Below are 23,183 nucleotides of genomic sequence, written 5' to 3'. Positions count from 1 at the left end.
CACAACAGTGAGAGGCCTGCGTACCGCAAAAAAAAAAAAAAAAAAAAAAAATTAGTGTTTTCAATAGGAAAAAGTTATTTGTGGGTAATTATATGCTTAAGTAGTATATTGTATAAAAACTATGTGCCCTTGCATAAACAGTATAGCAAAAACTATTGTGCTATACTCTTTAAATTAGTAAAATTACATAGTTTTGTCTAATCTGTGCACTGAGTTTACAATTATGTCTGTAAAATTCTAGCTCAGTAGTTCTCAACTGGGGGTGACTTTGGCTCCCAGAAGATATTTGGCAGTGTCTGGAGACATTTTTGGTTGTCAAAACTGGGCAGTGGGGCACGTTGCTACTGGCATGTAGTAAGGAGAGACCAGGGATGCCTACATCCTGCAATGCACAGGACAGCCCCCCACAAAAAAGAGTGATCCAACCCAAAATGTCAACATTGCTGAGGTTGAGAAACCCTGTCCTAGCCTGACTGAGCACCTCTTCAGCTTTGTTTCAGTTTCAGAATATTAAAACCTCAGATATTTATGGGGGAGTTACTTAAATGGCCCAGAACTTTAACTATGAAACATTACTGTGTAGTATATTGAATATAGAAAGTAATGAAGATTATAGGTATTTTATTCATATGTTTCCATCTGTAAATAACGTGAGTCAGAAAACAATGTAGGGAACATCAGAGATTGTCTAAAGTGGGTCACTTTGAAAAGCAGTTCATTCATCTAGCTATTGATGCTTTAGATACCAGGCACACTTTTTAAGCTTTAGTTAGTTACCCTTCTTTGACTCCATTGTCTTAGTTTAGACAAAAATTTTCATTTCAGCCATGTACTGAAATCTTAATGTAAGTGGTTGAAGCTAGTAAAAATGTTACCAATTTAAAATTGATACCCGTAGTCAATGAGCTTGAACTCGGTAAGTGGTAATTTGAGTTTTAAAATAGATAATAGCTGTTTGGGAGTGGGGGTGGGGGGAGAATGTCCTTGTATCCAATAGTAATGATGATGGTGATGAAATGATAGTAGCTGTGTGTTTTGAATTAGGGAATCACTGCACACTACCTGACCTAGTCTGTAGAAAACTGAGAGTAGTATCTATTATTATTCCTGAATCTGAGGCTTAGAAGTCATACAGTGTGTAAATGGCTAATTTCATATATCATGATGTATTTTGTCTTTGCCCCTCCCTGTGCAACAAAGTATGTATCTTTAGTCCCTTTGGTATTTATTCTGAGACCAAGGGCTTGCTTAATTTGGTGATTTGCCTTCAGTCCCCTGAAGGTACTTATTCCACAATCCAGGTGATTCTAATGCACACTAAAGTTGAGAATCACTGCACGAGATCACTTTGTATTTTCCCATTTCCAGAGCTGATATGTAGCCTTAGTATATCTCTTCTATTGACAGGTACTACCTTGATTCTGCATTTGGTCCTTGTTAATTTAAGAATGTCTTGAAACCATATGTGACATTTGAGTATGGGTATATAAGGAAAAAATATACTTCTTCTTAGTTACCTTGACTTTGAAATAGTGTTATTTTTCTATAACTGAAATAAATGCTTCTGCCATAAAAATAAAATTTGCCTATACTAACTATGTGAACGTTTATCATTTCAAGTGATGCTCAGTGATGAGGGTTGAGGTTGTGAAGCCTGGAAAAGAGCTTTATCATGGTGAGTGGGGGAAAGGGGCCTAAACATTTGTGTTAGACATTGTGCTATGTGCTTTTTTATACATTATTTTATTTGTTTCTCAAAACAATCCTGAGCTAAGTCATGTTAGCCCTACTTTTATAAGAAAGGAAATAGTGCCTCAGAATACTTGAAAAATGATATGCCAATACTGACCCAAGATTTTAGCATAAGAGCTCTAAGAAGAAGGAGTATTGAAAGTTTGTAGGTGTAGTTGTAAGTATTGTAGCTTGGTCACTTGCTACTTGTGAAAGTCATTTAATTTACTCTGTGATTTGATTTCCTCATGTGTAAAATGAGCGTAATGATATTTGCTCTGCCTATGCTTCATAGTTCTTTTTTTGTTAAGAAAATGGTATTGAGACTATAATAGGCTATTTTAAAGGCAAGTTGATATTAGTGTTACATTTAAGATCAATAGATGTTAATTTCCTAGAAGTAAGCATTGAAGATAGCCAATATTATTTATGGATAGAGCATTCTTGGTTACTATAAGTAAGAGACTTAAAAAAAAAAAATCATCAGCTTAATATCTTCCAGGGCTTTGGTTGAGGAGCCTTGGGTTTCTTAACCCTGCCCCAGGTATAGATGGATTGGGTTGGGTCACTATAGTAGGAAACTTCATTGCTGCATTTCTGAAGTGGTAGGCACACTGGGAGTGAGTCATTTTGGTTATTTCTGTGTAACAAACCACTCCAAAACAGTGGCTCATGTTGCTTATGATTTTAGAGGCAATTAGGCTGAGCTCAGTTGGGTGGTTCTGATCTTGGCTGGGTTCTCATGGTCAGCTGCAGGTTAGCTAGGCTGTTCAGCTTCTGGGGGTGTTAACTGGATATTGGTTTGGGGTGGAGGGTTGTCTTAGCTCTCCTGATGGTGTTTAATCCTTTAACAGGATTTGTTTTAATGGCGATGGCAGGAGTTCAAGAGCGAAAGAAGTGATTCTCAAAGTGTCTTGAGGTCAAGGCTCAGGACTGGCACTTCACTTCTGCTGCACGATACTGGCCAAAAACAAATCATCGGGTCAGACCAGAGTTAACAGGTGGGGAATCGAGTCCATCTCTTGATATGAGGAGCTGTAAAGTCTTTGCAAAAAATGGGGATACAGAGAGGGGTGAGGAATTGTGTTCATTCTCATAATCTACTACACAGTCATTTTGGTTTGCCTGGGATACTCCTGATTATACCAGTGGTATTGGTAGCTTATCTGGTTTAGCATTTGTCCTAGGTAGAAATACCCCAATATGGGCATTAAATTATATTGTCATCCTGATCATGAGGAACACCTTCATCCCTTTTGTAAGGATGCTGATTTAGAAGAAGGAAGGAGCCATAAATTTGTTTATAAACACTATAGTCTTTGTGATTGAAGAGAATTTTTGCTTAACTTCTTTTTTCTACCTAATTTGTCCATTTTTTATTACTTTGCTTCCTCTTTTCATTTTTCCACTTCTTCATGCTTTGTCACTTCTATCCTGAAAATAAAAACAGATCATAGTGCTTCCAGAATATTTTGTTTTAAATTGGTAGCTACCTTTCCTACCTCTCCTTAACTTTTTTTTTGTTTTGAAATCAAAATTGTTTTCACTGGGTTGCTCTACATTTGTTTTAACATTATACTTCCCCCCAAATAAATTAATGTTTTAAATACAGGTGACCCATTGAACAATGTGGGGGTTAGGGGCACTGACCCCCCTATGCAGTTGAAAATCTGCATGTAACTTTTGACTCCCTGAAAACTTAACTACTAATAACCTATTCTTGACTGGAAGCCTTACTGATAACGTAAACTGTTAACACATATTTTGCATATGTATTACATTCTGTATTCTTAAAACAGAGTAAGCTACAGAAAAGAAAATGTTATTAAGAAAATCATGAGAAAGAGAAAACGCATTTACAGTGCCATATTGTATTTATACCGTAAGTTTACATCGTCTATTTACAAGATGAATTGTCTGTCTTGGCAGTATCTACATCAATATTGTGTTATATGATACAAAACACAGTAGATGTTATATGTATTACACTAGACATCAAAAATGAATAAAATGTGAAAAATTCATTTATTTACAGGTATAACGCTTCATGCATTGATAATAAAGGAGCAGCAGTATGATTGCTTTATGGTAGCCTAGTGTAATCAATATAATTAATTTACGGTAGCCTAGCCTACACACTAATGAATGAATCGTTACAAAAATTTTTATGAAATATAGTATACAGTCATATTCATCATAGAGTATTGGAAACATTGTTTTTTTTTTTTTGTAGTTGATTTTAAGTTTTTTTTTTTTTTTTTTAGTTTATTTTAAGTTTTTTTTTTTTTTGTAGTTGATTTTAAGTTTTTTTTTTTTTTGTAGTTGATTTTAAGTTTTTTTTTTTTTTGTAGTTGATTTTAAGTTTTTTTTTTTTTTGTAGTTGATTTTAAGTTTTTTTTTTTTTTGTAGTTGATTTTAAGTTTTTTTTTTTTTTGTAGTTGATTTTAAGTTTTTTTTTTTTTTGTAGTTGATTTTAAGTTTTTTTTTTTTTTGTAGTTGATTTTAAGTTTTTTTTTTTTTTGTAGTTGATTTTAAGTTTTTTTTTTTTTTGTAGTTGATTTTAAGTTTTTTTTTTTTTTGTAGTTGATTTTAAGTTTTTTTTTTTTTTGTAGTTGATTTTAAGTTTTTTTTTTTTTTGTAGTTGATTTTAAGTTTTTTTTTTTTTTGTAGTTGATTTTAAGTTTTTTTTTTTTTTGTAGTTGATTTTAAGTTTTTTTTTTTTTTGTAGTTGATTTTAAGTTTTTTTTTTTTTTGTAGTTGATTTTAAGTTTTTTTTTTTTTTGTTTTTTTTTAAATTTTTTTTTTTTTTTAACATCTTTATTGGGGTATAATTGCTTTACAATGGTGTGTTAGTTTCTGCTTTATAACAAAGTGAATCAGCTATACATATACATATGCTCCCATGTGTCTTCCCTCTTGCGTCTCCCTCCCTCCCCCTCTCCCCATCCCACCCCTCCAGGCTGTCCCAAAGCCCCGAGCTAATATCCCTGTGCCTTGCGGCTGCTTCCCCCTACCTATCTACCTTACTACGTTTGTTAGTGTGTATATGTCCATGACTCTCTCTCGCCCTGTCAAAACTCACCCTTCCCCCTCCCCATATCCTCAAGTCCGTTATCAAGTAGGGCTGCGCCTCTATTCCTGTCTTATCCCTAGGTTCTTCATGCCATTTTTTTTCCTTAAATTCCATATATATGTGTTAGCATACGGTATTTGTCTTTTTCTTTCTGACTTACTTCACTCTGTATGACAGACTCTAGGTCTATCCATCTCATTACAAATAACTCAATTTCATTTCTTTTTAAGGCTGAGTAATATTCCATTGTGTATATGTGCCACATCTTCTTTATCCATTCGTCCGATGATGGGCGCTTAGGTTCTTTCCATCTCCGGGCTATTGTAAATAGAGCTGCAATGAACATTTTGGTACATGACTCTTTTTGAATTTTGGTTTTCTCAGGGTATAAGCCCAGTAGTGGGATTGCTGGGTCATATGGAAGTGCTATTTTTAGTTTTTTAAAGAACCTCCATACTGTTCTCCATAATGACTGTATAAATTTACATTCCCACCAACCGTGCAAGAGGGTTCCCTTTTCTCCACACCCTCTCCAGCGCTTATTGTTTGTAGATTTTTTGATGATGGCCATTCTGACTGGTGTGAAGTGATACCTCATTGTAGTTTTGATCTGCATTTTTCTAATAATTAGTGATGTTCATCATCTTTTCATGTACCTTTGGCCATCTGTGTGTCTTCATTGGAGAAATGTCTGTTTAGGTCTTCCACCCACTTTTTTATTGTGTTGTTTGCTTTTTTGATTATTGAGCTGCGTGAGCTGTTTGTATATTTTGGAGATTAATCCTTTGTCACTTGCTTCGTTTACAAATATTTTCTCCCATTCTGAGGGTTGTCTTTTTATCTCATTTATGCTTTTCTTTGCTGTGCAAAGGCTTTTAAGTTTAATAGATCGCATTTGTTTATTTTTGTTTTTATTTTCATTACTCTAGGTGGTGGGTCAAAAAAGAACTTGCTGTGATTTATGTCAAAGAGTGTTCTTCCTATATTTTCCTCTAAGAGTTTTATAGTGTCCAGTCTTACATTTAGGTCTTTAATCCATTTTGAGTTTATTTTTGTGTATGATGTTAGAGAATGTTCTAATTTCATTCTTTTACATGTAGCGTCCAGTCTTCCCAGCACCGCTTATTAAAGAGACTGACTTTTCTTCATTGTATATCCTTGCCTCCTTTGTCATAGATTAGGTGACCATCGGTGCATGGGTTTATCTCTGGGCTTTCTATCCTGTTCCATTGATTTATATTTCTGTTTTTGTGTCAGTACCATACTCTTGATTACTGTGGCTTTGTAGTATAGTCTGAAGTCAGGGAACCTGATTCCTCCAGCTCTGTTTTTCTTTCTCAAGATTGCTTTGGCTATTCAGGATCTTTTGTGTTTCCATACATGTTGTAGAATTTTTTGTTCTACTTCTGTGAAAAATGTCCTTAGTAATTTGATAAGGATTGCATTGAATCTGCAGATTGCTTTTGGTAATATTGTCATTTTCACAATATTGATTCTTCCAGTCCAAGAACATGGTATATCTCTCCATCTGTTTCTGTCATCTTTGATTTCTTTCATCAGTGTCTTATAGTTTTCTGAGTACAGATCTTTTACTTCCTTAGGTGGGTTTATTCCTAGGTATTTTATTCTTTATGTTGCAATGGAAATGGAATTGTTTCCTTAATTTCTCTTTCTGATATTTCACTGTAAGTGTATAGGAATGCAATCGACTTCTTTGCGTTAATTTTGTATACTTCAACTTTACCAAACTCATTGATTAGCTCTAGTAGTTTTCGATGGCATCTTTAGAATTTTCTATGTATATACCATGTCATCTGCAAAGAAAAGAAGTTCTACTTCTTTGGATCTTCTTTGGATTCCTTTTCTTTTTCTTCTCTGTTTGCCATAGCAGGACTTCCAAAATTATGTTGAATAATAGTTGCAAGAGTGGACATCCTTGTCTTGTTCCTGATTTTAGAGGAAATGCTTTCAGTTTTTCGAGGAAATGCTTTCAGTTTTTCAACACTGAGAATGATGTTTGCTGTTGGTTTGTCGTATATGGCCTTTATTATGTTGAGGTAGGTTCCCTCTATGCCTATTTTCTGGAGAGTTCTTTTTATCATAAATGGGTGTTGACTTTTGTCAAAAGCTTTTTCTGCATCTATTGAAATGATCATACGGTTTTTATTCTTTAATTTGTTAATATGGTGTATTACATTGATTGATTTACATATATTGAAGAATGCTTGCATCCCTGGGATAAATCCCACTTGATCATGGTGTATGATCCTTTTAATGTGTTATTGGATTCTGTTTCCTAGTATTTTGTTGAGGAATTTTTTGTTGAGGGATTGCAGAGGAAGGAACACTCCCAAGCTCATTTTCCTCAGCAGTGTTTTGGAAGGGTATGAGGAGGATAGGTGTTAGCTCTTCTCTAAATGTTTGATAGAATTCACCTGTGAAGCCATCTGGTCCAGGACTTTTGTTTGTTGGAAGATTTTTAACTGTAGTTTCAATTTCATTACTTGTGATTGGTCTATTTATATTTTCTGTTTCTTCCTGGTTCAGTCTTGGAAGGTTGTACTTTTCTAAGAGTTTGTCCATTTCTTCCAGGTTGTCAATTTTATTGGCATATAGTTGCTTGTAGTCTCTTATCACCTTTTGTATTTCTGTAATGTCAGTTGTAACTTCTTTTTCATTTCTAATTTTATTGATTTGAGTGCTCTCCCTTTTTTTCTTGATGAGTCTGGCTAAAGGTTTATCAATTATGTTTATTTTCCCAAAGAACCAGCTTTTAGTTTCATTGATGTTTGCTATTGTTTTCTTTGTCTCTATTTCATTTATTTCTGCTCTGATATTTATGATTTCTTTTCTTCTACTAACTTTGGGTTTTGTTTGTTTTTCTTTCTCTAGTTGCTTTAGGTGTAAGGTTAGTTTGTTTATTTGAGATTTTTCTTATTTCTTCAGGTAGGATTTAATTGCTATAAACTTCCCTCTTAGGACTGCTTTTGCTGCATCCCATAGATTTTGGGTTGTCGTGTTTTCATTGTCATTTGTTTCTATGAACTTTTTCATTTCCTCTTTGATTTCTTCAGTGACCTCTTGTTTATTTAGTAGCGTATTGTTTAGCCTCCATGTGTTTGTGTTTTTCAGTTTTTTTTTTTCCTATAATTGATTTCTAATCTCATAGTGTTTTGGTTGGAAAAGATGCTTGATACGATTTCAATTTTCTTAAATTTACTGAGGCTTGAATTGTTACCCAAGATGTGATCTATCCTGGAGAATGATTTGTGTGTACTTAAGAAGAAAGTGTATTGTGCTGCTTTCTGATGGAATGTCCTATCTATTAAGTCTATCTGGTCTATTTCATTTAAAGCTTGTGTTTCCTTACTTATTTTCTGTCTAGATGATCTGTCCATTGGTGTAATTGGGGTGTTAAAGTCCCCCACTATTTTTCCATTACTGTCAATTTCCCCTTTTATGGCTTTTAACATTTGCCTTATGTATTGAAGTGCTTGTATGCTGGGTGCATAAATATTTATAATTATTATGTCTTCTTCTTGGATTGATGCCTTGATCATTATATAGTGTCCTTCCTTATCTCTTGTAATAGTCTTTATTTTAAAGTTTAGTTTATCTGGTATGAATACTGCTACTCCAGCTTTCTTTTGATTGCCATTTGCATGGAATATCTTTTTCCATCTCCTCACTTTCAGTCTGTATGTTTCTCTGGGTTTGAAGGTGGGTCTCTTGCAGACAGCATATATACGGATCTTTTTTTTTTTTTTTTTTTGCTGTACGTGGGCCTCTCACTGTTGTGGCCTCTCCCGTTGTGGAGCACAGGCTCCGGGCGTGCAGGCTCAGCAGCCTTGGCTCACGGGCCCAGCCGCTTCGCGGCATGTGGCATCTTCCCGGCCCGGGGCACAAACCCGTGTCCTCTGCATCGGCAGGCGGACTCTCAACCACTGTGCCACCCACCAGGGAAGCCCCGGATCTTTTTTTGTATCCATTCAGCCAGTCTGTGTGTTTTGGTTGGAGCATTTAATCCATTTATATTTAAGATAATTATCAATATGTATGTTCCTATTGCCATTTTCTTTATTTGGGGTCTGTTTTGTAGGTCCTTTTCTTCTTCTCCTCTTGTGTTTCCTGCCTAGAGAAGTTCTTTTAGCATTTGTTGTAAAGCTGATTTGGTGGTGCTGAATTCTCTTAGCTTTTGCTTGTCTGTAAAGCTTTTGATTTCTCCATCAAATCCAAATGAGATCCTTGATGGTAGAGTAATCTTTGTTGTAGGTTCTTCCCTTTTATTACTTTAAATATATCCTGCCCCTCCCTTCTGGCTTGAAGACTTTCTGCTGAAAAAACAGCTGATAACTTATTGGGATTCCCTTGTATGTTATTTTTTGCTTTTCCCTTGCTGCTTTTAAGGTTTTTTTCTTTGAATTTAATTTTTGTTAGTTTGATAAGTATGTGTCTTCGTGTTTTTCTCCTTGGGTTTATCCTGTATGGGACTCTCTGCACTTCCTGGACTTGGGTGACTATTTCCTTTCCCATGTTAGGGAAGATTTCAGTTATAAACTCTTCAAATATTTTCTCAGACCCTTTCTCTTTCTCCTCTTCTTCTTGGACCCCTATAATTCAAATCTTGATGTATTTAATGTTTTCACAGAGGTCTCCAAGACTGTCCTCATATCTTTTCATTCTTTTTTCATTATTCTGCTTTTTACAGTTATTTCCATCATTCTGTCTGCTGGCTCATTATTTGTTTTTCTGTCTCAGTTATTCCTTTATTGATTTCTTCTAGTGTATTTTTCATTTCATTTATTGTGTTGTTCCTCACTGTTTGTTTGTTCTTTAGTTTTTCTACATCCTTGTTAAACATTTCTTGTATTTTCTCAATCTGTGCCTCCATTCTATTTCCCATATCCTGGATCATCTTTAGCATCATTACTCTGATTTCTTTTTCATGTATGTTGCCTATTTCCTCTTCATTTATTTGGTGTGTAGGTTTGTACTTTACTGCTTTGTCTGTAACATGTTTTTCTGTGGTCTCATGTTTTTTTTTTTGATGAGTGGGGATGTGTTCCTGTCTTGTGGGATGTTTGGCCTGAGGCATCCAGCATTGGAGTTTGCAGGCAGTTGGGTGGAGCTGGGTCTTGGTATTGAGATGAGGACTTCTGGGAGTCTGCATACTGATTAATATTCCCTGGGACCTGAAGTTCTCTGTTAGTCCAGAGACTTGGACTTTTGATTGTGTTGTTTGCTTTTTTGATTATTGAGCAGCATGAGCTGCTTGTATATTTTGGAGATTAATCCTTTGTCAGTTGCTTCATTTGCAAATATTTTCTCCCATTCTAAGGGTTGTCTTTTCATCTTGTTTATGGTTTCCTTTGCTGTGCAAAAAGCTTTTAAATTTCATTAGGTCTCATTTGTTTATTCTTATCTTATTATTAATATTTCCTTTCTTCTGCTGACTTTGGGCTTTCTTTCTTCTTTTTCTAATTCCATTAGATGGAAAGGATTTGAGATATTTCTTGTTTGTTGAAGTGAGCCTGTATCTGTATAAACTTCCCTCTTAGAACTGCTTTTGCTGTATCCCATAGATTTTGTAAAGTTTTGTTTCTATTTTCATTTTTCTCAAGGTATTTTTTTTAAGTTTTATTTTGTTGCCCCATTGGTCTTTTAGTAGCATGTTGCTTAGTCTCCATGTGTTTGTGTCTTTTCCCCAGGTTTCTTCCTGTTATTGATTTTTAGTTTCTAATTATTGTAGTTGGAAAAAATGCTTGGTATAAATTTCAATCATCTTAAATTTATTGACAACTGCTTTGTAGCCTAGCATATTATCTATTCTGGAGAAAGTTCCATGTGCGTTTGAAAAGAATGTGTATTCTGCTGTTTTCAGATGGAATGTTCAATGGATATGTATTAAGCCATCTAGTCTAAAATATCATTTAAAGCCACTCTTTGCATATTGATTTTGTCTGGATGATCTATCCATTGATGTAGGTGGATATTTGTATTACTGTCAGTTTCTCCATTTATGTCTGTTAATATTTTCTTTATATTTAGGTGCTCCTAAATTAGGTGCATATATGTTTATGAATGTTATATCCTCTTCTTGAATTGACCCCTTTATCATTATATAATGCCCTTCTTTGTCTTTTGTTTTAAGACTTCTAAAAAAGTCTGTTTTGTCCAATATGAGTATTATGAGTATTACTACCCAGTTTTCTTTTCATTTCCTTTTGCATGAAACATTTTTTTTCTCTCCTTTCGCTTTCAGTCTGTATGTGTCTTTAGTTTGAAGTGACTCTCTTGTAGCCAGCATATAGATGGGTCTTCTTTTTTTATCCATTCAGTCACCCTGTGTCTTTTGAATTGAGCATTTAGTCCATTGACATTTAAAGTGATTATTGATAGGTATGTACTTATTGCTATTTTGTTACTTGTGTTCTTGTTGTTTTTGTAGTTCTCTTTTCTTCGTTTAGTGTTTTCCCTGTGGTTTGATGATTTTTTTTGGTTGTATGTTTGGATTCCTTTCTCTTTGTTTTTGTGTATCTATTGTAGGTTTTTGATTTGTGGTTACCATGGGTTCATATATTTTGACCTATAAATATAACTACTTGTTTTAAATAGATAGTCATTTAAATTCAAACACATTCTAAAAGCTCTATATTTTTTACTTTCCCCTCCATGTTTTAGGTTTTGGTGTAATATTTTACATTTTATTTGTATCCTTTAGCTGCTGATTGCAGTTATAGTTGATTTTACAATTTTTGTCTTTTAACCTGATACTAACTTAAGTGGTTTATCCATTGAATTTCGTATATATTGACATTTATCAGTGAGATTTTTCTTCATATATTTTCTTATATTTTTGTTTCATAGCCTTTTCTTTTTCACTTAAAGAATACCCTTTAACATTCTTGTAGGGCTGACTTAGTAATAATAAACTCTTTTTTTTTTTTTTGCTTTTCTGGGAACTCTTTATCTCTCCTTCAATTCTGAATGATAACCTTGCCTGGTAGAGTATCCTTGGTTGTAGGTTTTTTCCTTTCAGCACTTTAAATATGTCATGCCTCTCCCTTCTGGCCTACAGAGTTTCTGCTGAAAAATCAACTGATAACCTTATGGGGATTCCCTTGTATGTGACTCTTTGTTTTTCTCTTGCTGCCATTAAAATTCTATCTTTATTTTTAACTTTTGCCTTTTTAATTATGATATGTCTTTTTGTGGATCTCTTTGAATTCATGTTGTTTGGGACTCTCTGTGCTTTGTGGCCTTGGATATCTGTTTTCTTCTTCAGGTTAGAAAAGTTTTTAGCCATAATGTCATCAAATACCTTTTCTGCCCCTTTCTCTCTCTCTTCTCCTTCTGCGTACCCTATAATGCAAATATTTGTAACTTGATTCTGTCCTAGAGGTTCCTTAAACTATCCTAATTAATTTGTCTTCTCTATGCCATTCTGATTGGGTGATTTCCACTATTCTGTCTCCCAGGTTTCTTACGTGTTCTTCTGTTTCACCTAATCTGCTGTTAATTCCTTCTAGTGTACTTTTACTTTCAGTTTTTGTATTTTTCAGTTATGATTGGTTCCTTTTTATATTTTCTAGTTCTTTGATGAAGTTCTCACTGTGTTCCTCTATTGTTTTCCCAAATTCAGTAAGCATTTTTGTTACTACTGCTATGAAGTCTTTATCAGGTAAATTACCTATCTCCATTTCATTATGTTCCCTCCCACCCCAGGGTTTTATCTTGTTCTTTCCTTTGGAACATATTCCTCTGTCTCTCATTTTGTTTGACTTTCTCTATTTTTATCCATGAAATTAGGCAAAACAGTTACCTATCCTGGTCCAGAAGATATGTCCTTGTGTGAGAGCATCCTCATGTGGTTTGTAGCTGCCCAGTGGTTTTGGTTAGAGACTTGGATCTGAAGCATGGATTGTCTTTCCCAGGGTGTACTGGCAACCAGTGTTTTGGTGGAGGGTAGGTCTGGAGTTTGAGGGGCTAGAGCTCAAGTCTGGTGCAAACAGGGGCTTCTCTCAGGGTCAGTGGTGGTCTCTGACTTGGCTGGGGGCAGACCAGGGCCCAAGAGGCTGGAGCCATAGTTCTGAGCTAGTTCCACTTCTCCTCAGGGTGATGGTGGTCTACACCTTGGCAGGAAGCAGTGCCACAGCAGAACAGCCTGTAGTAGGAGGTTGGTGTAGGCTGGGGGCATGCTGGGGTGGTCCTGGCAGGCTGGCTAGAGCACCAATCTGCTGCCTTTGTGCTGGGACTCAGAGCAAGCAAGTCTGTATGCATGTTCTTCAAGAGCAGAGTCTTGGTTTCCTACAACCATCTGGTAAGCCCCAGCCAAGGAGGTTCATCCTACCTAGGGAGGATCCCTGAGCCCATTATATCCCCATCTTCTTCTGGGTCACCAAACATGAGTGTGGGTCCTGACTAGATTTCTTCTCCTCCCCTCCTTCCATACTCTGTGTGGTTCTTTCTTTATAACATTGGTTGTAGAAGAGCCATTCTGCTAGTCCTCTGGTCGTTCTCAAAGAGAATTACTCTATATGTAATTGTAGTTTAGATGAGTTTGTAGAGGAAGGTGAGCTCAGGGTCTTCCTACTCTGCCATCTTGATTGATATTGAAAATCAGTATCTTTATGTCTTCCAAAGTCTTCCTGGGTACCTTTTGAATAAAAATGTTAATATAAAATGAACATCAATCTACCTGGCTTATAATTCATTCCCCACTAATTTGAGCACTGTTCCCAAACCATAGGTGTGGGCCCTGGTAGCCAAGTGTGTGTTCTGTGATTCTTTTCCTTTGCCTGCACAATACACACTGCTGTAGGAGTGGACTTGGCTTGGCCTTGCATTCCCTGAGGTAACCATACCATTTGGATGATTCTCTTTCCCATTAAAGATGATTTGGTTTTCAAACCAGCCAAGGAGGTTCATCCTACCTAGGGAGGATCCCAGATCTAATGTTTCTTTTAATGATTCTGCAAATGACAGAATGACAAATATTTCAATTCATACATATTTGCTATGTATTCTGGTGCCCTCCTATGGGATTTGGGATCAGTTGTTTCGTTTAGAGTCCTCTTTGCTCCTCATGCTTTTTCCAGATAGTTGCTTCTTCATTCTTTTATTAAAAAAAAAATGCATCTTTGAAACTAATCCACTGACCAAAACCCAGTGTCGTTCTCTTTTTATTACTCTTCTCTGTCACATTCACTGACTCATTTTCTCTCTACACTTGATTGTTCTAGGAACTTTCCAGGTAACTTTGGTGTCTAGGTGGAGAATCCCTGAAAGCTTTGACCACTGAGTTCTGTGTCCTCATAACCAGTTCCACCTCTTCCACTTCACCTCAAACACCCATTCTGTCCCACAGTATTCTTCTGGGCTAAGCCACCCTGTTCCTCCGTGATAATGAATTCAAACACCAGCTCAGTGACTACAATTCCAAAACCTCCCAGCTTGCTGCAAGTTCTTTTTCATTCTCAGGACTTGTAGTCCAGTGCCCTTTCCAATTTCTCCTCTCTCATCTGTTCTTTCCCAGCTCATATTCTATGACCACCATTTCACTCTTGTTCCCAGGCAGACTGGTGTTACTTTAAATTCACAGCCCCATCTTGGCTCTCAACAGCACTTGACAATATTGCTTTGGTTCTTTAGAATGCACACTCTTCCATTCTTCAAAACCATGTGCTGTGGGTTGAACTGTGTCTCTCAAAAAGATATGTTGAAGTCCTGACAGGTACTTGCTAATGTAACATTTTGGGGAAGTAGAGTGTTTGCAGATGTAATCAAGTTAAGATGAGGTTATATTGGATTAAGGTGGACCCTAAATCCAATGACTGGTATCTTTATGAGAGTGCAAGATTTGGAGATGAGAATACACATAGGGAGAGACATGTGACAATGGAGGCAGAGAGTGGAGAGATGCAGCTATAAACCAAGGAACACCCTTGTTGGTAACTATCAGAAGCTAGGAGAAAGGCATGGAACAGATTCTCTTTCAACCTCCAGAAAGAAGTAGCCCTGTTGACACCCTGATGTCAGACTTCTGGATTCCTGAATTGTGAGAGAATAAATTTTTGTTGTATGAAGTCACCCAGCTTGTGATTACTTGTTAAAGCAGCCCTAGAAAACTAATACACATGATTTCAAGAGGTTTCCCACAGGAAAGCTTGGACCTTCCTTTGCCTCTCCATTTATGTTCAGTGGATAACCTTAACTTTAAGGAATTAGAAGCCACCAGACAGTAACTTATTGAACTTCTGGACACCAGAGTTACATATCTACACTTATTCTTTTCCTAATTTTCTTCCTTTTAGAACAAGGACAGTATGATCATATATCAAGCAGTGATTAAGGGTCCAGGGTCTGTAATAAGAATATTTGATTTTAAATTTAGATTCTCCAATTGCCAACTCTATAATTTTGGATAAAATATCTAATTTCTCAGTGACTCATATTCTTTTTATGTAGAATGGTTAATACTTCACAGAGTTGTTGTAAAGATTAAATCCTAAATATCAGAATTAACTGTCATATAGTACTCAGTAAAGGCCAGTTATTATATTTAATTATTACTTGAACCTATGAAATTGTTATAAGTAAAAAGTGCTTAAATATTGGCAATTCTGTATAGTTCAGCATATCATTTCAATAAACAGTCCAGAGGTAGTCTGAACTTTTATTAAAAGAGAATATTTTCTTGTATCCTCTTGGTGTTGAAAGAGAATATTTTCTTGTATCCTCTTGGTGTTGATCTCATTCCTTCCACTTTTTCAGACACACACAAGCTATCTCTTTTCCTGTATTTTCAACCTCAGTCTTTATATATGCTACTTTGCATCATTACATAAATGTGCTCTACTCTCTACCATTTAAAATTAATACATGGGCTTCCCTGGTGGCGCAGAGGTTGAGAGTCTGCCTGCTGATGCAGGGGACGTGGGTTCGTGCCCCAGTCCAGGAAGATCCCACATGCCGCGGAGCGGCGGGGCCCGTGAGCCATGGCCGCTGAGCCTGCGCATCCGGAGCCTGTGCTCCGCAATGCGAGAGGCCACAACAGTGAGAGGCCCATGTACCACAATAAATAAATAAATAAATAAAATTAATACATAAAAGTGACTGAATAAATGAATAATTTCTAGATGTCCATCTCCCCTCAATGCCTTTCACAGCCAAAGCTTTCTGACTTTTTCCTTTCTGACTCTGCCTGACTCAACTCCCCATTCTTTATCTCAGTTGAGCTTTCAATATTATCCAAACCAGGTGACCACTCCTTTCTTACATTCTTTTTTTTTAATATAAACTTATATATTTACTTATTTATTTTTGGCTGCACTTGGTCTTTGTTGCTGTGCGCAGGCTTTCTCTAGCTGCAGTGCATGGGCTTGTCATTGTGGTGGCTTCTCTTGTTGTGGAGCATGGCCTCTAAGCACGTGCACCTCAGTAGTTGTGGCTCGTGGGCTCTAGAGAACAGGCTCAGTAGTTGTGGAGCATGGGCTTAGTTGCTCTGTGGCATGTGGGATCTTCCCGGACCAGAGATAGAACCCACGTCCCCTGCATTGGCAGGCAGATCCTTAACCACTGTGCCACCAGGGAAGTCCCCTTTCTTCCATTCTTCATTTGGCTTCTCTGGTCACACTCTTGATTCACTGTTCTGTATCTGACCATTGCCTTTCTCTGTCTTTTGCCAGTTCCTGGCATCTTTTCCCATCTTTTAAATGTCAATTTTTTTAAGACTCAGCACTATGATCTTTTTATTCTACATCAGTGGTTCTCAAAGTGTAGCCCCTGAGCCAGCAGCATCAATATTACTTGTGAAACTGTTAGAAATATTTACAAATTCTGGGGCCCTGCACTCAGACCTACTATACTTATCAGGGTTCTCCAGAAAACCAAGACCAACAGGGTATGTATTTTTTTAAAGAATTCGCTCATGCAATTGTGGAGACTGGCAAGTCCAGAATTTCTAGTGCAGGGGCAGGTGAGAAACTCAGGCAGGAATTGATGCCTCAGTCTTGAGATAGAATTTCTTTTCTGGGGAATCTCAGTTTTTGCCCTTAAGGCCTTTCAACTGATTGGACGAGGCCCACTCATTTTATTGAGGGTTATTTCCCTTACTTAAAGTCAACTGATTATAGATGTTGACAACATCCAGAAAATACCTTCACAGAAACCCCCACATTAGTGTTTGATTAAATAACAGGTACTAGAGCCTAGCCAAGTTGACATATAAAACTAATCATCACACCCACTGAATCAGGACCTCTGGGGTGGGGTCCAGCAATCTGTGTTTTAAATAAGTTCTTCAGGTGATTCTCACGTGCAGTAAAGTTTGGAAGCTACAGGTCTATATTTTCTACCCAGGTGCTCAGACATTTCAGTGTCTTCAATTACTATCTATTGAATATATACTGACTCTCAAAGTTCAGTCTCTTGCCCAGATTTCTCCTCTGTTCTGTTCAAATGTTTCACAGACACCTCAAATTCAGTGCATCTAAAATTGAACTCTTGATCTACAGCAAACCTGGTCTTCCTCAACTGTTCAAAAGGTCAACAAATAATAACATCCTCCTCCTAGGAGTTCAAGCTAGAAACTTGGCATTTTTCTTTGAGTAAACCCTGTTTTTCACACAGAAGTCCAATCAATCACAGTTGTCTTATAGATTTTACCTCTAAATAATTTTTCATTCTGTTCCCTTCTTTCCATTTCTGCTGTCACCATACTATCCCAAACCCATCACTGTTTCACTTGGATTAATGTACTACTCCTTCCAGTCATTCATTCTGCTTGTAGATGTTTTGATGCAGATCTGGACATTACTTAATAATAGGTGATATACATCTGTTACATCTGTGCTTGTACTATTTAGGATACCTTTGGGTACAATCAAAGAAAAGACCAACTCTAAATGGCTCAAACTATAAGGGAATTTATGATTTCACAAAACAAAGTCCAAGGTTAGATGATTCCAGAGCTGTTTAGTTTGGCAGTTCATCAGCATTATGAAGGACCAACTTCTGTCTGTCTCTTGGGGGACTACTGTAGTCTCATTGTAGGATGTAGTGTTTATTGTAGCCTCACTAATGTGTATTTCACAGACTGCATGACTGTTAGTGGCTGCCTCATGTGTTGGAAACAGGACCATGGAGACAATGTGTGCAAGGACCAGTGAGGCCAAGGTTTAGATTAATTCTCTACGTGCATACTGAAATCACCAAAAATAGTGATACGAATGTAGGTAAAGAGATGGGTAGAAAGTCAGGGACTAAAATCTCTAATGAATGAGAAATGACCAGGAATATGGTAGATGACTGCAATAAATGGAAATAATAGATGTAAGGCAAGTCCTTCAACGGAGCTGGATTTTTAGAAAGAAGAGAGGAATAATGATCTGGCAGCAGCAATAAGGAGCAAGGATAGCATGTATCACCTTCAGATCCAATAGGAGAAAAGAAAGGGACTTCTTTTGAGAGGGCTTCAGAGGAAACTATGTCCTTAGGAGGCATCCAGTTTTTTAAGTGAAAGTTAAGGGACAAAATCATAGCCACAGAGGGAAGTTGGAAAATGAGTTTTGTGCCCAGATAAAAATCAAGGATTCAGGTTCAGTTATTCTTAAAGGAGAAAATAGATGATGTGGAAGAATAGCAGTCTTTGCCATAAGTACCATCTCCCCCAGTGTTACTATTTTATTTGTTAGCAGGATTTAGGAAGATATAATGTAGGTTGTTCTTAGCATTTGGCATTGTAATTGTACTTTTAGGGCAAAGGTCCCTAATAGGTATTCATGAATGGATTCCAGGTGTACCTCAGCCCTGAGGATGGTGGTGAATGGCCTCAAACTAGGGGTTGTCTTGTCAGGGACACTTCTGAGAGCAAGTCCCATAGTTCCCTCTGATTTACTTGGTACCTGTTGCTCTGCCCCTAGTGCAAGGCCAAGGGGCCAAGGATTGTCCTCTGGGTATCCATTTTAGTAGCCAACTGAAGAATGTGCCACTGCCCATTATGAACAAGGAACACTTAAATCTGCTGGAGGCATGCTCAAGGGTCACTGTACCTCATCCAAGGTTTTGCCGTGGTATCTATGGGTGGGAAGTGGAGAAGGGAGAGAGACTTTACAAAGCAGAGCTCTTGGCTGTAGCAGCAAAGAATTTCTGTCCTTATATATATTTGGCAGATTCTTCCATCCCTTTGTGTTACATATACTCTTTAATGGCATCCAAGTGAGCTTCAGGGTGACTGCTCCAATAAAGCATGTGCATTCATCAAAGTTTCATCATTTTAAAATAATTCATACAAAAAGTTTTATTGGATTCAAATCAATTCATATTTATCAAGAACTTTCAACATTATATTTGTTGACAAAAGAAAGGGAAGATTTGTTGTATCCTTTAAATATAATTTTATTTGTTGTAAATTTTTGAATGGTTGTAAAAATGGTTTAAACTTTTTAAAAAAATCACTAGTACAAATAGCGTTTCTGGTTGATGTCAACTATTAAGGATTTAAAGAGGTTGTCTCTCCTTTGTTGAGAATTGTGGGTAGGCATTTAAGTATATACAACCTGATTTAAAACAAAAGTTATGGCTACGGAACTAAGCTCATGTTTCACAGTAAATTTATTTGGAAAATATCTGATTTGAAAGCAAGGACAGATTTATTCACTAATGCTTTGTATTCTTATTTCTTATCAATTATGTAATATAGAAAAAAATAGAGTTAAGGTTTTTCACCAAGTCCCACATAAATGCCTCTAAATATCTTCCAGTTTACTCCAAGTGGGCTGCTAAAATGTTACTGCTTAAAAAAATTTTTATTGAAATATTTTCCCTGTGTATACAATTGGTCCTTGTTGGTTATCTATTTTATATATAGTAGTGTTTATATTTTAACCACAGACTCCTAATTTATCCTTCCCTCCCTTTCCCCTTTGGTAACTATCAGTTTGTTTTCTATATCTGTGAGTCTATTTCTGTTTTGTAAATAAGTTCATTTGTATCATATTTTTTAGATTCCACATATAAACAATATAATATGATATTTATCTTTGGCTTACTTAGTATGATAATTTCTTGGTCCATCCATGTCAATGCATATAGCATTATTTCACTTTTTTATGGCTGAGTAATATTCCATTGTATATATACAACATCTTCTTTATCCATTCATCTGTTGATAGACACTTATGTTGCTTCCATGTCTTGGCTATCGTAAATAGTGTTGCTATGAACATTGGGTACACAAAAACGCAACAGGGTAGAAAGCCCAGAAATAAACCTACATACCTATGGTCAACTAATCTATGACAAAGGAGGCAAGAATATACAATGGAGAAAAGACAGTCTCTTCAATAAGTAGTGTTGGGAAAACTGGACAGCTACATGTAAAAGAATAAAATTAGAACATTCTCTAGCATCATGAACAAAACTTAACTCAAAATGGATTAACGACCTGAATGTAAAGCCAGATACTATAAAGCTCCTAGAGGAAAATGTAGGCAGAATACTCTTTGACATAAATCACAGCAATATTCTTTTGGATTTGTTTCCTAGAGTAATGGAAATAAAAACAAAAATAAACAATTGGGACCTAATTAAACTTAAAAGCTTTTGCACAGCAAAGGTAACCATAAACAAAATGAAAAAAGACAAGCTACAGAATGGGAGAAAATATTTAAAACAATGTGACCGACAAGGGATTAATCTCCAAAATATACAAACAGCTTATACAGCTCAATATTGAAAAAACAACTCAATCAAAAAATGGGCAGAAGATCTAAATAGACATTTCTTCAGAGAAGACATACAGATGGCCAAAAAGCACATGAAAACATGCTCAGCATCACTAATTATTAGAGAAATACAAATCGAAACTACAGTGAAGTATCACCTCACACTGGTCAGAATGGCCATCATCAAAAAGTCTACAAATGCTGGAGAGGGTGTGGAGAAAAAGGAAACATTCCCATTGTTGGTACAGCTATTATGGAGAGCAGTATGGAGGTCCCTTAAAAAAAAAGGATAGAGGGCTTCCCTGGTGGCGCAGTGGTTGAGGGTCCGCCTGCCGATGCAGGGGACACGGGTTCGTGCCCCGGCCCGGGAGGATCCCGCATGCCGTGGAGCGGCTGGGCCCGTGAGCCATGGCTGCTGAGCCTGCATGTCCGGAGCCTGTGCTCCGCAGCGGGGTAGGCCACAGCAGTGAGAGGCCCGCGTACCGCAAAAAAAAAAAAAAAAAAGGGTAGAGCTATCATATGTTCCTGCAATCCCATTCCTGGGCATATGTCTGGAGAAAACCATAATTCGTTAAAATTTTAGCACTTTTGATGTGGGCCAAGATGTGAAAGACTGCTTTAGTAAGAGTAACGCTTCAGTTTAACCAAAATGGTTTTGGTAATATCTGTCTTCTCTACTTGTTAAAATACACATTAATAAATTGTGTGTGTGTTTTCTAAACATTCCAAGATTGTTTGAGTTACTACCAGGTAAAGCCATGCTTTTCTGTCCTGAAAGAAAGGGGAATCTGGCATCTTTTGCTACTGTGATATACGTACTGGTACCAGAAACATGAAAAATTCTGACTAGCAGGCATTTTCGTTTTGTATGTCAGAATTCATGTCCTCTTCCTGGGTTTATAGATTTTCTTCTAGAAATCACTACGTTTCCCATCTTCACAGTCCAAGGAAGGTTGACTTGACCACAAGCTCTAGGAGTGGGGTATGATGTGTGCAAGCCTATCCCTATATTCCATTCTCTTGCTACAAGGTTGGTTCAGAGACAGGCAGATAACTCATTCAGAGCCAATGAAACAGAAGAAGGTATTTGTTGAAACTTCTAAAAGAAACGTTCACTCTTCCCCTTGACATCTTAGCTTCCCATGGAGATGAGATATCTGGAGATGTATAAAGCCATTTTGCTATATTGAGTGGCACAGTTGGCAAGTCTCTGTATAGAGCTTATCAGGGAAGATATAAATGAGAGGGTAAAGTTGAGCCCTTGATGAGATCACTTGAACTGTTGAATCAAACCTCTCCTGATATTGAGGCTAATTCTGAATCAGCAAATTTCTCCCTGTTCTGTGCTTTCCTAGATTCTGCATTTGTCTATTTGGCATACATTCATCGCAGGGTCAATTTGTGGCCTCTGACTAGGTAGAGACTGCTCCTCTCAGGACTAGCCAATTCTTAGAGATAGCCTGCAGCATGCATTTCATATGCAAACCAACCAATCTTGAGTCTATATGCCCCAGCCACTCCCTTTATCAAACTATAACAAACCAATATTTCCTCAGCCTTAAATCAACCCAGGACCAGGTATGCAATATTTTTTTTCACATCTTTATTGGAGTATAAATGCTTTACAATGTTGTGTTAGTTTCTACTGTACAACAAAGTGAATCAGCTGTATGTATACATATATCCCCATATTTATTAGACAACTTTCTTCTCTTACACCCTTCTCTCCCTCATTTCCTCCCCCTTTTTCTTTCCCTCCCTTCATTCAATATTTATGAAGTGTTCCTGAGTACCTGTGCTGGCACAAATGTTACAAAATTGTATGAGACAGTTCCTACCCTTGAATGTGTAGCAGTGAATACATTTGGAGTAGACAGATGATAAGTAATCTGATAGAAGCATGTACAAGATTTAGTGGGGCCTGAGGAAGGGAGTGATCAGTTTTTCTTAAGAGTGGTATTCAGGAAGTTTCCTAAAAGGAGTGGGTACTAGGTAGAATTTGTTACCAAAGGCAAAAACAGAGCAGAGTAGAGCTTTCAGTCAGAGGGTACTGCATGGACAAAGACTCAGAAGATTAACTCTTGTCATGCTTAGGTATGGACAAGTGATTTTCTATGGCTGGAGCACGGGATGTGGCACTTGGTATGGTGCAAAATTTAATGGCACACCAAAAAACTAAGTAATAGATAAATTTATTTTAATGCAGTATTTTTTTTTTTAATTCATGCAGGGCTTCCCTGGTGGCACAGTGGTTAAGAATCCGCCTGCCAATGCAGGGGGCACAGGTTTGAGCTCTGGTCTGGGAAGATCCCACATGCCGTGGAGCAACTAAGCCCATGTGCCCCAACTACTGAGCCTGTGCTCTAGAGCCTGAGAGCCACAACTACTGAGCCCGTGTGCTGCAACTACTGAAGCCCGTGTGCCTAGAACCTGTGCTCCACAACAAGAGAAGCTACCACAATGAGAAGCCCACGCACCGCAACGAAGAGTAGCCCCCGCTCGCCACAACTAGAGAAAGCCTGCTCACAGTGATGAAGACCCAACACAGCCAAAAATAAAATAAATTAATTTTTAAAATAATTTTTAAAAATTCATGCAAAACTCTTGATAAACAAAATATGAAATTTTGAAAACTTAAAAATTGACATAGTAAA

General features: G+C 37.0%; 1 long non-coding RNA gene across 1 annotated transcript; it reads left to right on the top strand.

The window, feature by feature from the left end:
- The first annotated feature begins 1 nt into the window (after window position 1).
- LOC112415746 (uncharacterized) lies at window positions 2-22,815 on the top strand. The gene is made up of 3 exons (XR_003006366.1): window positions 2-1,675; window positions 2,586-2,732; window positions 22,760-22,815. It is a non-coding gene; the product is annotated as an uncharacterized LOC112415746 (long non-coding RNA).
- The last annotated feature ends 368 nt before the right edge of the window (window positions 22,816-23,183 follow it).

The sequence above is a fragment of the Neophocaena asiaeorientalis genome, unplaced genomic scaffold, assembly GCF_003031525.2.
Source record: "Neophocaena asiaeorientalis asiaeorientalis breed wild unplaced genomic scaffold, Neophocaena_asiaeorientalis_V1.1 scaffold151, whole genome shotgun sequence".
In the NCBI taxonomy this organism is placed as follows: domain Eukaryota; kingdom Metazoa; phylum Chordata; class Mammalia; order Artiodactyla; family Phocoenidae; genus Neophocaena; species Neophocaena asiaeorientalis.
Note: the sequence above shows the minus strand (reverse complement) of the source record. Positions and strands in the feature narration are given on the sequence as shown.